The sequence below is a fragment of the Delphinapterus leucas genome, chromosome 6, assembly GCF_059928025.1.
Source record: "Delphinapterus leucas isolate spDelLeu-1000000601 "Yukka" chromosome 6, BTC_Dleu_Yukka2, whole genome shotgun sequence".
Classification (NCBI taxonomy): domain Eukaryota; kingdom Metazoa; phylum Chordata; class Mammalia; order Artiodactyla; family Monodontidae; genus Delphinapterus; species Delphinapterus leucas.
Window position 1 is genome coordinate 113,893,654 of NC_143134.1, and position 12,816 is coordinate 113,906,469.

Here is a 12,816-nt window from a genome sequence, read left to right on the forward strand (position 1 = left end):
AAACCCCAGACAGAGGTACAGGCCTGGCAGTGGGGAGGCCCAGCCTCAACAGGGAGACCTTTAGGGGCTTCCCTTGTGGACCCAGCAAAGCCTACATTCAGCTGCCTTTGGCGCATCCAGCAGCAAGAAGCAGATGAGAAAAATAAAAAATAATTCTCTCTCTTCTTGTTTTGGCCCCAAAAGGCCGAGCTCAACCGGGTTTGCCAAAGCTCTAGTCTCTCATCTCCGTTGCTCAAGTGGGAAGAAAGACGAGGTTTTTAATGTGTATGTTCATTTATTTTAAAGGATTGACCTCAGAATGCTTTCTTTTCCGTCCATTTCCTCATTCAATAAGTTTCTATTGACGGTTTCCCAATTGCCGGACACTTGTTGCTGAGGGGTATGGAAGTGCGAAAAGGCACAGCCCCTGCCCTCTTGGAGTTGCTAGTCTAGTGGAGGGAGTGATATTAAATTATAAGACACATAATGGCAGTTCATGATGAGTTGGATGAGGGAGAAGTCCAGGATGGAAACATGTAACAGGGAGACTTGACCTCTGGCAGGGACCATCAGTGGCATCTTCTAGAAAAAGTGAGATTGAAGCTGACACCCCGATTAAGAGAAGAAGTTATCTAACCGAAGAGTGGCAAGGAGCGATGGGTCTGTGTGTTTGGTTTCAGATTTTATCAAGACACCAAAGAAAGTCTTTGGGTTCCTCCTCTGTCTGAGGGAAATCTTGCATGGAACCTGAGAAGTAGATGGTACCTGCCTGACTATCTGAGATAAGCTCTAGGAGGCAAAGCCCTGGTCAGTACCATGGTCTGGCATATAGTACACATACACACATATTTGTTAATTAAAAAAGAAAATAGGAGGGGGTGCGGGTAGGAATTTCATGCAGGGAACAGCATATGCAGAGCCTCAATATGTGCCCATCCCCCCCACCGTGTTAATGTTAACAATAAATCAATAAACAATACTGTTAAACATGTACCTGTAGTGGCTCTCTGTATATAATCAGAGTTCAAATTCGCAGCCTCTCAATGAGGTTAGGTCACCATCCTCACAGTTAGGGAAATTCCCAATTCAGGGTTCTTCTGCTCCTTTATGATGATAACTCACAGTTGGCTCATGCCCCCTCCTCACCCTGGCACACCAGGTTCTTAACACAGCTCTTATCTCAAGAATGGGTGATGCCAATTATCCAACCAGACCCCAATGCCCAGAGCCCAGAGGTAGGACAGAAAACACTGGGGCCTAAGAGCCAGAACATCCTTCCCCTCCTTGCTAGGGGATCAAACATTCCTCACTGTGGCTTTTACTTTCCCCACCGCCTCCTAACAAATGATTTATTCTATAGGGCCTCCTGATCCAACCCAAAGTCAAGAGGGTTAGGAAAATAATAGCAGAGATGTGTTGAGTGATTATCCCACACCAGGCACTGTTTTAAGTGCAGTTACTTGTATTAATGCATTTAATCCTCCCACTCACCCTGTGAGGAAGACACTTGATCATTCCCATTTAACAGATGAGGAAACTGAGGCATCAAGCTATTAAGTGACTTGTGGATAACAGCACCCATTGTACTTCCCCCACCCCTTGTCCCTCCTCAACTCTTTCTGGTGGTGGATCAACAATTGTTGATCTCTTCTATGTACCACACACTGTACATACATGGTTTCATTTAATCCTCACATGAACCACCAGGTAGAAGTGGTTCTTATCCCCATTTTACAGAGAAGAAAACTGAAGCTCAGAAAGAGAAGTGACTCATCCCATGTTCCTGGGTTGGAGAAAATCTTAAACCCTGGTCTGTTTGATTCCAAAGCCCACATGCTCACCCCAGCTTCCAAGTCAGGCAGGATTCTAGGGCATGCTACTGTCTCCTGCAGTCCTCACCCAGGAAATGTATCCACAGTGGTATCATCACACCTGACACAGTTGGGAAAAAGAGCATCCAGCCTAGGCTTCAATCTCCTCACTTGATAATGGAGATAAAAACCCTTAAATCCTAGAATTATTTAACAGATTAAATGAGATCATGTCTGCTAAGTACTGGGCACATAGAGGCACTTGAGAAATCCTTTTTTGCTCCCTTCCTCCAGCTCTTCCCAGTCATTCAGACAGCCTTGGTTTGTGTGAGTCTGTCCAGTTCCAATGGGCGCCCATCCTCACCATCAGGCAAGGCAGGATGTACCTTGAGGGTGGAAACATTGCCCTCTGTTCCCGTTTCCTCTGGGCATTGTAAGGTGCTGTGTACACCTACAGCCCCACACCAATAATCACTAATAGCAGTAATAAACCACTCAGCTTTCATTTAATGCCAAGCACAACGCATTCTGACACGAATAGAAAGGCAAGTCCATGGCTGCACAGACATGGGAAGTCATTTTCCAAATGGGCATTTTCTTTGGAAGAACTAATTTAGCCGCATTTCCGGAAGGCTGCATTCCTGAGGCCTCTAAGTACAGAGATTCGAACTGGCCGGGGTATATCCTGGGCTCAAGTTGGGGCCAGTGCTCAAGAGAAAGAAGACCATCGACTCCAAGAAGCACATGTTGGCTGGAGTGCATCATACAGGTGGGGAAACTGAGATCCAGAGATGAGAAAAACAAAGTAACACTAATAATCATCCCAGCTACCATTTACCTAGCTAGAGATGATGGTAGAGACAGTTCCAGAGGAAAGTCTCCTCCAACAGGAAGCAATCAGCCACCAGTTAGAACAATCTAAATGAGCCCAAACACTCTCCAGACTGGTCATGAAAAAATTTGAGCCTTTTCAGAAAGCAATTTGGTGGATGTGTCAAAAGACTTTTAAAAGTATATGCTCTTTGATATAGTCATTTCCCTTCTCAAAAATCTGACATCAACAATCAATAATGGAGACAAAATACATGCACAAAAATGGTCTCTGCAGCATTACTTATATATATGTCTCAGTATTTTACTGAGCACTTACTATGTGCCAGTCAGTGCATGGCACTGTCCTGCGGTAGATAAGACCTCAGGTTACCCAGGGGCCATTAAGTCCCCTTCATTCCCTAGGGAGGTAATGTGACAGAATAGAAGGAGCCTGGGAGTTGGAAAGACCTGGATATTTTTTTCATTCTTTCTTTCATTCACTCACTCGCTGATTCATTCTACAAATATTTATTTAAAACCTTTATATGTAAACATAGAATTATCTTATGACCTAGCAGTTCTACTCCTAGGTATACAACCAAAATAACTGAAAACAGGTATTCAAGCAAATACTTGTTCATGAATGTTCTTATCAGCATTATTCATAATAGCCAAAAGGTGGAAACAACCCAAATGTCCATCAACCAACAAATGAATGAACAAAATGTGGCATATTCGTACAATGGACTATTATTCAGCCATGGAAAGGAATGAGGCACTGATACACGCTACAACATGGATGATCCTTGGAAACATTATGCAAAGTGAAAGAAGCCAGACACAAAGGTCACACATTGTATGATTCCACTGATATGAAATGTCCAGAATAGGCAAATCCATAGAGACAAAAAGCAGATTGTTGATTGCCAGGGGCTGAAGAGGAAATGAGGAGAAACTACTTAATGGGTGCAGGGTATCCTTTTGGGGGGATGAAAATGTTTTGGAACTAGTTGAAGGTGATGACTGCACAACATTGTCACTATACAAAATGCCACTGAATGGTACATTTTTAAATGGTTAATTTTATGTTACGTGAGTTTCACCTAAAAAAAATCCTTATGTGGGCTTCCCTGGTGGTGCAGTGGTTGAGAGACAGCCTGCCGATGCAGGGGACACGGGTTCGTGCCCCGGTCTGGGAAGATCCCACATGCCGCGGAGCGGCTGGGCCCGTGAGCCATGGCCGCTGAGCCTGCGCATCCGGAGCCTGTGCTCCGCAACAGGGGAGGCCACAACAGTGAGAGACCCGCGTACCGCAAAAAAAAAAAAAAAAAATCCTTATGTGATTTTTAGGGAATTAGGCAGTTGTTCTAAGAATGAGACAAAATCCCTGCCTCCATGGAGCCTGGGGCAGGCAGTCAACAAATGAGTAAACAAAACAAAACAAAAACTAGACGATTGCAGCTTGTGATACAGCTAAAGCAGGGTAGGGAGAAAAACTGGGTGGGAAGGGGAATTCTTTTCGTCATGTGCTCGGGGAAGGGCTCTCTGAAGAGATGACATTTAACAAAGAGCTAAGTGAGGTGAAGGAGTGAATGATGTGGATACCTGGGGGAGAAGAATGTTCCAGGCAGAGGGAAGGGCAGGTGCAAAGGTGCTGGAGGAAGGATGAGCTTGGCAAGTTGTAGCCCAGCAAGGAGGCTGGTGTGACAGAAGCAGAGGGAACGAGGGAGTGTCCAGAAGGGGGTAGCCCATGACCTCCTCTGAACCAAATCCTCATTTCTAAAAATGGGCCAGAATCCCTACCTTGAAGGTCAACCATAAGGATGGGAAAAGGTCCCAGGCTTCGTCAGCCTGTGAGAACAAGTGCATTAGTACAAAGTCTTCTCTTTCTGGGTTCTAGAAAACCAGGCTTTCGCAGTTCCAAGCAGGTCTGGGATTCACAGGGGTGCTTACATTTGTCCACATCCCAGACCTGGACATCACACACTGTCTCATCTGGACAGACTAGGACTGGTGGGGCCCTGTACAGAGGGCACTTCTGGTAACTCTGGGCCTGCAGCTCGAGCCACCATCCAGGGATGCTCATCACCCTGTGAAGTGAGGAGAACGCTCCCCTCTGTGTGCTCAGTTGGTGAGGGCGGGTCCCCACAGCAAGGCTGTTTGAGGCCTGAGTGTCACAGAATTCAGTGAAGTATTTAGGTTCTTTCAATTCAAGGATGTAGCCCTTTGTTCTCTGGGGCACACGACAGAATGGGTTTCATTAGTGCCTGTTCTCACCTTCCTTTTAAAGTCTCTCTCATTATACCAAACAACTTGATGGGAAGTTCTCTCAGAGCTCTCATCCTTCCCTTGCCATGTAGCAGGGTCTCCACCACCCCAACTCTGGGTAAGTCCAAACCTCTGTGGGAGACAGGGCTCAGTGCCTACTGGGTATTCTCCATGTGCTCCCCAGATCCACTCTCCCCTCTCCATAACTCTGCTCTGTGCCCCCGGTTCCGCTACTCTCTGGCTTCTGGTTGGGTTCAGCCAATGGGGAACACCGGCAGAAGATTGGAGGGCAGGAGGAGAGAGGGATGGAGCCTCACACCCCGTACACCGTGGTTTGGCAGAGACTGCCTCTTCTCTCCATGGCCACGACTCCACATCAGTGGCACCTGTCCGCAGCTACAGCGCTCATCAAATTCAGGAAGCCCCCCCCTCCTTGCCTCTCACACCAAGGATAGTAATGGCTCCCTTCTCTTGCTGATCCTGAGGTGCTTCAGCATCCCATAGCCCTGCCTACCCATGCAAACAATCTCTTCATTGAACTCCTTTTCAGTACCCCCTCTTGAACATGTCCCCTCTCTCCATCTCAGACCCTGAGTGATACAAAGTCTTTTTCCCCCTAGAGCTCCTCAGCACCTACGCAATCAGTGAATGAAGCAAAGAACATCATCAACTCAAGCGCCCTTCTCGGTCCAGACAATCAGCCTTGTTACTTGTAGAAATAAAAAGTGAGCTCTTCCAGATCTAGGTTAGAGATGAAGAAAGGAGAAGGATAAGCACTTGGAAAGACATCTGAGGATGAACTCCTTTCAAAGCAAACAGAGCTTTGGAACAGTGGCAAGTTCTGTTATGACTGGTGAAAGCAGGGATAGACTACAGCTAACAGGCATCTCTGCCCAGCTTCTCAGTCCCATAGTTCCAAAATATACAGACATTCTGGAATGAGATGGAGAAGGACTGCAGCTAAAATCCCAGATCTGATTGGGGGAAAAGATGACAGGATGCGAGCGTGTTGGAAAGGCCCAAGTTAATAGTTTGATTTCTCTGAGCTTTTCACAGAGAAAAAGAAGCAAAGGCGAGATGTTTATTTTCAAAGCAAGCAACGTATTTCTCATGTTCTTATATTTCTTATGACAATATCTCCGCTTAATAGCCTTATCATGTCTAATGACTTAGGAGATAAAATACGTTTCTTTGATCTGAGCTAGTCAAGAAGAGTGACAGCTGGCATTCTGCACACAAATTTAGTGCCTTGTCTAATTGTGTTGACTTCTCATTATTGGAAAGTCTCACAACCACGAGAGAATTTTTTTTTACTTTATCAAACTGTTAACCATTTCCTGGCTCCTACCCCACTCCACCCTGGACACACACAGCCTCTTGGAACTGACACCCATTCAAGAGTGGAGTCAAAGCTGAGCATGACTCGGCTCTGGGCTACAACTTGCATGAGGGGCTCTCGGGGTATTTGCTGATCAAGAGGTGCGCCCTCCCCATCCTCATGTGTATCTCCTTTTCCAACCTGGGGTTGTTATGTCCATTTGAACCCGATGAGAGCATCCACCTGGGTTGATTTTTAATGGATGTGTATGATTTTTATCCAGCCATCGGAGGTCACAGAGCACTTGTAGATCAGGCTCACTTGTATATAAAGTCTGGAAAATAGAAATGTATCAGTATTGGCCTCTGCCAGGAAGGACTCAGTATCTAGTGGGAGGGATGGGCTCATGAACAATTGTCCTACCTTGTGGGGACTGCGTTGGAATCCTGACTTGGTCGTTTCCTCCCTGGGTGATCTTGGGGACGTCATTTCCTCTTTCTCAGCCTCAGTTTCCCCAAAGGCGACACAGTTCCCTCACTGGGCAGTGGCTTGCCACCTTTAGATTACATCGGAATCACCTGGAGTTCTTTGTAAAACACAGGTTGCTGAGCCCCAGAGTTTCTGATTCAGCCTGAGAATTTGCATTTCTAACAAGCTCCCAGGGGACCACACTTTGAGAGCCACTTTCATGCCTGGTGGGGCAGATTACACGAGCTAAGGTGTGTGAAAGACCCAGTGCAATGCCTGTCTGAGCTTTGCTCAGTGATTCTCTGTATAAACCATAGACCTACATATACAGCACTGGGCAAGCACATGGGGCATGGAGAAGAGGAGTGAAATCTTCCTAGAGGTCGTTTGGCCACAGAGGCCAGGAGGAAGTGAATAGCGAAGCTCATCTGAGGGCTAGCCATCCCTCTTCTCTGCTGAGAAAGACCATTTAGCATTTCCCTTCTGAGGTAACGGCTTTCAGACTTTCTACTGTGACCCACTGGAAGAGATTCATTTTACATCACCACCCTGAACACATACATGCATATGTGTTACAACGGAAACACAAAACAGGGATTCTCCCTGCTCTGTGTGATGCACTCTAAGATTTTTGGTTTTATTGAGCATTAAAAACATTCATTGCACAATCGCTAATATTAGCTGACTTAAATAGATACTGTAATAGATTACACACAGGGTGCCTCTAAGTCAGGTTTAGAGGGGCATTTAAATTAGAATTGGGCTGGGGGGAGAGAGGCGGCAGGGAAGGTTTCTTATGATAGCTAACCCTGTGAAGTGCTGACAATGTGTCAGGCTCAGTTATAAAATTGAGCTAAGTTCCATATGAACAGATTAAAACACACACACACACACACACACACATTTGGGGATGTGTGTGTGTGTGTGTGTGTGTTTTGACTCACTTAATCCTCATACCAGCTCTCTGAAGTAGATAATATTATCACCGTCTTCATCCCTCATTTTACAGACAGATAAGGCTAAGTGACCTGCCCAAGGTCAGACAGTTGGTAGGTGGCAGAGCTGGGACTCAACCCTAAGAGCCCTAGCCCTAGATTCTGTATTCACAGCTACTCTGGCCCACTGCATCTCTGTGCTAACGGATTGCAATCTACAGACGAGACATCTATCCCCGGAGACATTAATCATGGCCCATCCATTGGGTCAACAAACATTTAAAGGATTTCAAGTGCCAATTCGAATCCTGCATGTTGGCACAGATCTAAATAAATTGATTAATTTCTTTTTTTTTTTTTCCATGAGTCGCTACTAGGTGCCATGTTTTGTACCGGGTACTGGAGTACATGTGAGTTAGTTAGTTCACTTGCTCACATGCTCAACATGTAGTCACTGGCACCTGCTGTTTGCCCAGCCCTGTGTTGGAGCAGCCATACCTGGGCCTGACACCCAGGGCTTGGGGGTCCAGGAAGGATCAGAGAGCCCTCCCTTGGATTTCCATGCACTGACTGTTCCAACTGGTTCCCTTCTTTCCCCCTAAAGAAACAAAAGACCAGGACTCTCCTCTTGTTTCTTCCTCCCTGCAGCTTAAAGACCTAAAATGCCAGACAAGCAGAGGTGATTTATGGGAGGTATTAATAAGGCCGCATTTGCGGTGGCTGGTTTGGGTGCAGCCACTCCTTTCTGTGCTCTGGGCAGTGAGAGCCACCACAGAACACCTGTTAAATGAATTCTGTGGTCCTGTCTTTGGCCCCCATCCTGCTGACCTCCTGCCTCTATCAGGATGCTCTGCAGCAGGCTTTGCTGCCAGGAAGTGGGCAGCCTGGCCCTTTGGGGAACCCCCTCTGCTAGTGGCTAAGCCGGAGCTTAGCTTGATTCGTTCGCATAGCTCCCGAGGTGCACACTCACCAGCCTGAGGCTCTTCCTCACTGAACATTTTGCCCGGAGTTTGGCCGTGGTTTGAGGAGATCATGCTGAGTTAGTATTCCAAAGCTGTGAAGCCAGTTCTCTATGCTTTAGTCTTTTTTCTCCCTCTGAGCTTCGTATTCTCTGTGTGCTGATCTGATTCAGAACATTGGATTTCTTTCTGATAATTTCTTTATGAATGGTAAAGACTTGGACTTTGAATCAGACAGGCCTGGGCTTGAATTCTAATTCCACCACTTAGGGGCTCTGTGACCTTGACCAGTGACTTTATCACCTGAGCCTCAGTTTCCTCAACAGAAAATGAGGATGAAAGAACACATGTAAAGATGAGCAGAGACTAAGGAGACATGACTAAATGCAGTGTTTTATCCTGGACTGAATCATGAGACAGAAAAAGGACAAAAGTGGGAAAACTGATGAAATGTGAGTAAAGTCTGTAGTTTAGTTAATAGTGTCATACCGATATTAATTTCTCAGTTTTGACAAATGTACTTTGGTTATGTTAAGATATTAACATTAGGAGTAAGGTGAGTGAAGATGATACAGGAGCACTTTGCAACTTCTCTGTAAATCTAAAATTATTCCCAAATAAAAAGTTGAAAAGGAATGTCTGTAAAGCACAGAGCACAGTATCTAGACCCAGTAAATTCTTGAAAAATGTTAGTTATTGCTATCATCATGACGACAATCTCATTTATTCCTTGCAACTCCATGAAGTAGGTATGATTATTAGTCCCATGTTACAGATTTGGAAACTGAGACCCAGAGAGGTGACAGACTTACCCAGGGTCACACAGCTAGGAAGTGGCAGAACCCAAGTTCAATCTAGCTCTGCCATCCATGCTCTTACAAACTCTGCCTCCCACTCCAGAGTGCTATCATTACTATAATAAATAATAAGTAATGATCATTACTATGATTAATAATAAGGAGGAGTGGGGCAGAGGGGTGTAAAACAAGCTCAGATTTTAGACCCAGAAAGACTTGGGTTCAAGAGCTACCTCTGCTGTGGACCCTGGGCAAGTTGTTTAACCGCTCTGAGCCTCAGATTCTTTGTCATTAACACGGAAATGAACTCTCAGGCATAACTAAGATGCCAGTAAATAGACTAATACATAGGAGAGGCTCAGTTAATACTAGTTCTTGCTCCAGCAATATGTCTGACCACCTGGTTCGGATAACTGCCTCTCACTCAGGGGATCGAGCAGGGGTTCTTACCTAGCTGTCAACTCTGATGCTGCTAGTTACTCACTGTGCACCTTTGAACAAGCTACTTCGCGTCTTTGAGTGCCAGGTTACCCAAGTAGTAACTGAAGATAAAAGTCCCTGCTTCGGAGGATTGCTGAGGGAATTGAGAGGTGTATCTGAAAAACCCTCAGCACCAGATAAATGCATCCTGGCACGAGATAAATGCTCAGTGAATGGTAGATACCATTTAACAAGTATTTCTGATTCTCTCCCCTTATAGGCACACAGTAGAGTTGCACCTCTTGAACCCCTGATGGTTGGGTAGGACCATGTGAAATGTTCTGGCCAATGAATTGTGAGTAAAAAGTGATATGTGTCATTTCCAGGCCAGGACACCTAATTATCCCGGGGAAAACCTCCAAATCCCCTTTTCCCCTTAGAGACAATAATCATAAACAAGAAGATGGCTGCTCCTCAACCTGAGTCCCTTTGTAACCAGATGAACAGCATCCTCATTTTGACCCATGACGGACATGGAGCATGAGTGAGAAAAAATCATTTATTGCGTTAAGCCACTGAAGGTTTAGGCTTGCTTATTATTGTTGTAACAAAATGTAGTTTAACCTATATAGCAGTTATATTAAACTATTAATATATTAATAGTTTATTATAAACTATAGTTTATTAATTAAATAAACTAATTGATTAGTTTATTAATAAATTAATAATATTAATATATTAAACTATTATATATATATACATATACACGTGACATGTTCATTTATAAAGCACACCCATCATCCCAGCAAGCCACAATTTATCTCCATTTTACAGACTCACACATAGAGGTCAAGGATGCTTGTCCAAGGTCACATAGCTGGAAAGTAACTGAGTTTGGACTTGAACACGGCTTCAGATCTTCAAATCTGCCTGTTTATAGCATGGTTGCCAGCCACACGCTGTACTATTCAAGATGAATTTGGGTCAGAAACTTGGATCCTTGAGAGGTTTCTAGGAGGTGGTGACAAGGTTAAACTTTACTTTGTTCTCTTTCCATCTCAGCCTCTCACATCTTGCTTTGCTCTTTCATAATTTTAATATCCGAAACCTCACACCAACCATGTTAGTGATGTGAATGTTTTCAGAAAACATGTGCTGGGCATATGATTTCAGCTTAAGCTCATATGATTTCAGCTTAAGCTCTAGTGCTTTGTAATTTCCATATTTTTCAACCAGATTGATACTTCTCTGCTCTGCAGCTCCATTGCGTGCTGTGTCTTCACTATGAGTTTATTTGAGTCGAATCCAAGCTCCAGCCTCTTATCTATTCATGGCCCTGAAATGCGTTATTTACCCTGCAAACTGCATCTATAAAGCGGGGTCATGAAACCGACCTTCCCTGTGAAAAGCAGTTTGCAAACTCTGTAGAGCATCATACAAGTGTTAGTGATCACCCAGCACTTCAGGTATATATTCAACAGCAAGCATTTATTGAGCACCTACTGTATACGGCACTATGGGCCTGGTGCTAAGAAATGAATGAGATGCTGGCCTGCCCTCAAGAAGAAAGTATGTTGTCATGGTTAAGAGCACACACGGTGAAGTCAGAGAAACCTGGGGTCCATTCCTTACTTTGACACTCGCTTGTGCCCTTGAGTCTTTTTTCTTCAACTGCAGAATGGTGATGATAGTAACATTTACCTCAAAGCACTGTTGTAAGGTTTAAATGAGATGATGCCTAAAAAGTGCAGTGCCTGACAGGTGGGAAACACTGAACAGGGTGACCAAGCAGTGTTTCGGGACGTAGTAGGAGCTCTATAAATGTCTGTTGAAAGAAAGAAGGAAGACCAGTGCATGGACACGAATGAAAGTGAGCTTGCATGAGGGATCTGGCCAAGCTGACTTCAATCTGAGCTAAAATGAGGTCCCCGGGCCTAGACTGAGGGGAAGGTTCAGCAGCCTTGAGACCCTCCACTGTAGGAGCACCCCTCAGTGTCAGGAGCCCTCAAAGCCTCCAGGATGTTATAGCCACCATGGTGTGTGAGAAAACATGCTTCTAGTCAGCACTTCTCACCTGGGCAAGCAAGTGTTAACAGGATAGTGAGAAATGAGGAGTGAACATATGGAATGCCATTATAATGCAGAAACCTGGGATTAAACAACTCAGTGGCATGGAGCCGCCACCCTCCAGGCTTCAGTGGCTCCACTGGGCTCCCTCTTTCTGTCTCTGCTGGGGTTGGCATATACTGCCGGCTTTGGTTTTAGGAAACAAACTTGCATCCAGGGAATGAGGCCACTGGTGGGTGACCAGGGCTTTGGGGTCAGGCAGAGCAGGTTTGAATCCTGGCACCCCACTTTCCCTCTGCAAGATGATGGCAAGGCGCCTCACCCCTCTGAGCTCGGATTCCATATCTGTCAAGTGGGGATGATACCACCTTTCTCACCATGTTTGGCTGTGTTGTTATTAATGGCTCACATTTATTGCATGAACTCTACTTGCATTTCCTACATCCACTCAATTACTGCTGGCAATAACCCTAATATGAGTTATTACAAACCCCATTTGACATATTGGGAAACTGAAGTTCAAAAAGGTTACAAAACTTGCCCACAGCAAGCTGGGATCTGACACTAACACCTATGCTTTCTCCACCTCATCATTGGAAGGCATTTGGCTCACATTTCCTCCACTTCAAATATATTTAAATCTGGGAAGACATGGGGAGAAGGAACCCAATTTTTTTAAACCAATTTGAATAATTAAATTTGGAAGCAAAAAGCTCAGTATTGGAAATACTTTTCACCACCCCATTGCCGAATCTGTTTAATGTATTTTGAACCAGCTTAGTTCGGCTACTTAGGAAATAGAGCAGGAGTTTAAATTTTAAAACTAGCAGCGAGGGGTCACATCTATATGTTGTTTGCAGAAGTCTATACTCAAAGTCGGCTTCCCACAGGAGTCGTGGGGAGGTTACCCTTACCTCTGAACTCATCCAGGGCTCTTTAAAGGCAAGAACAGCAAGAGAGAAGGCGTGAAGGAAGACTTGA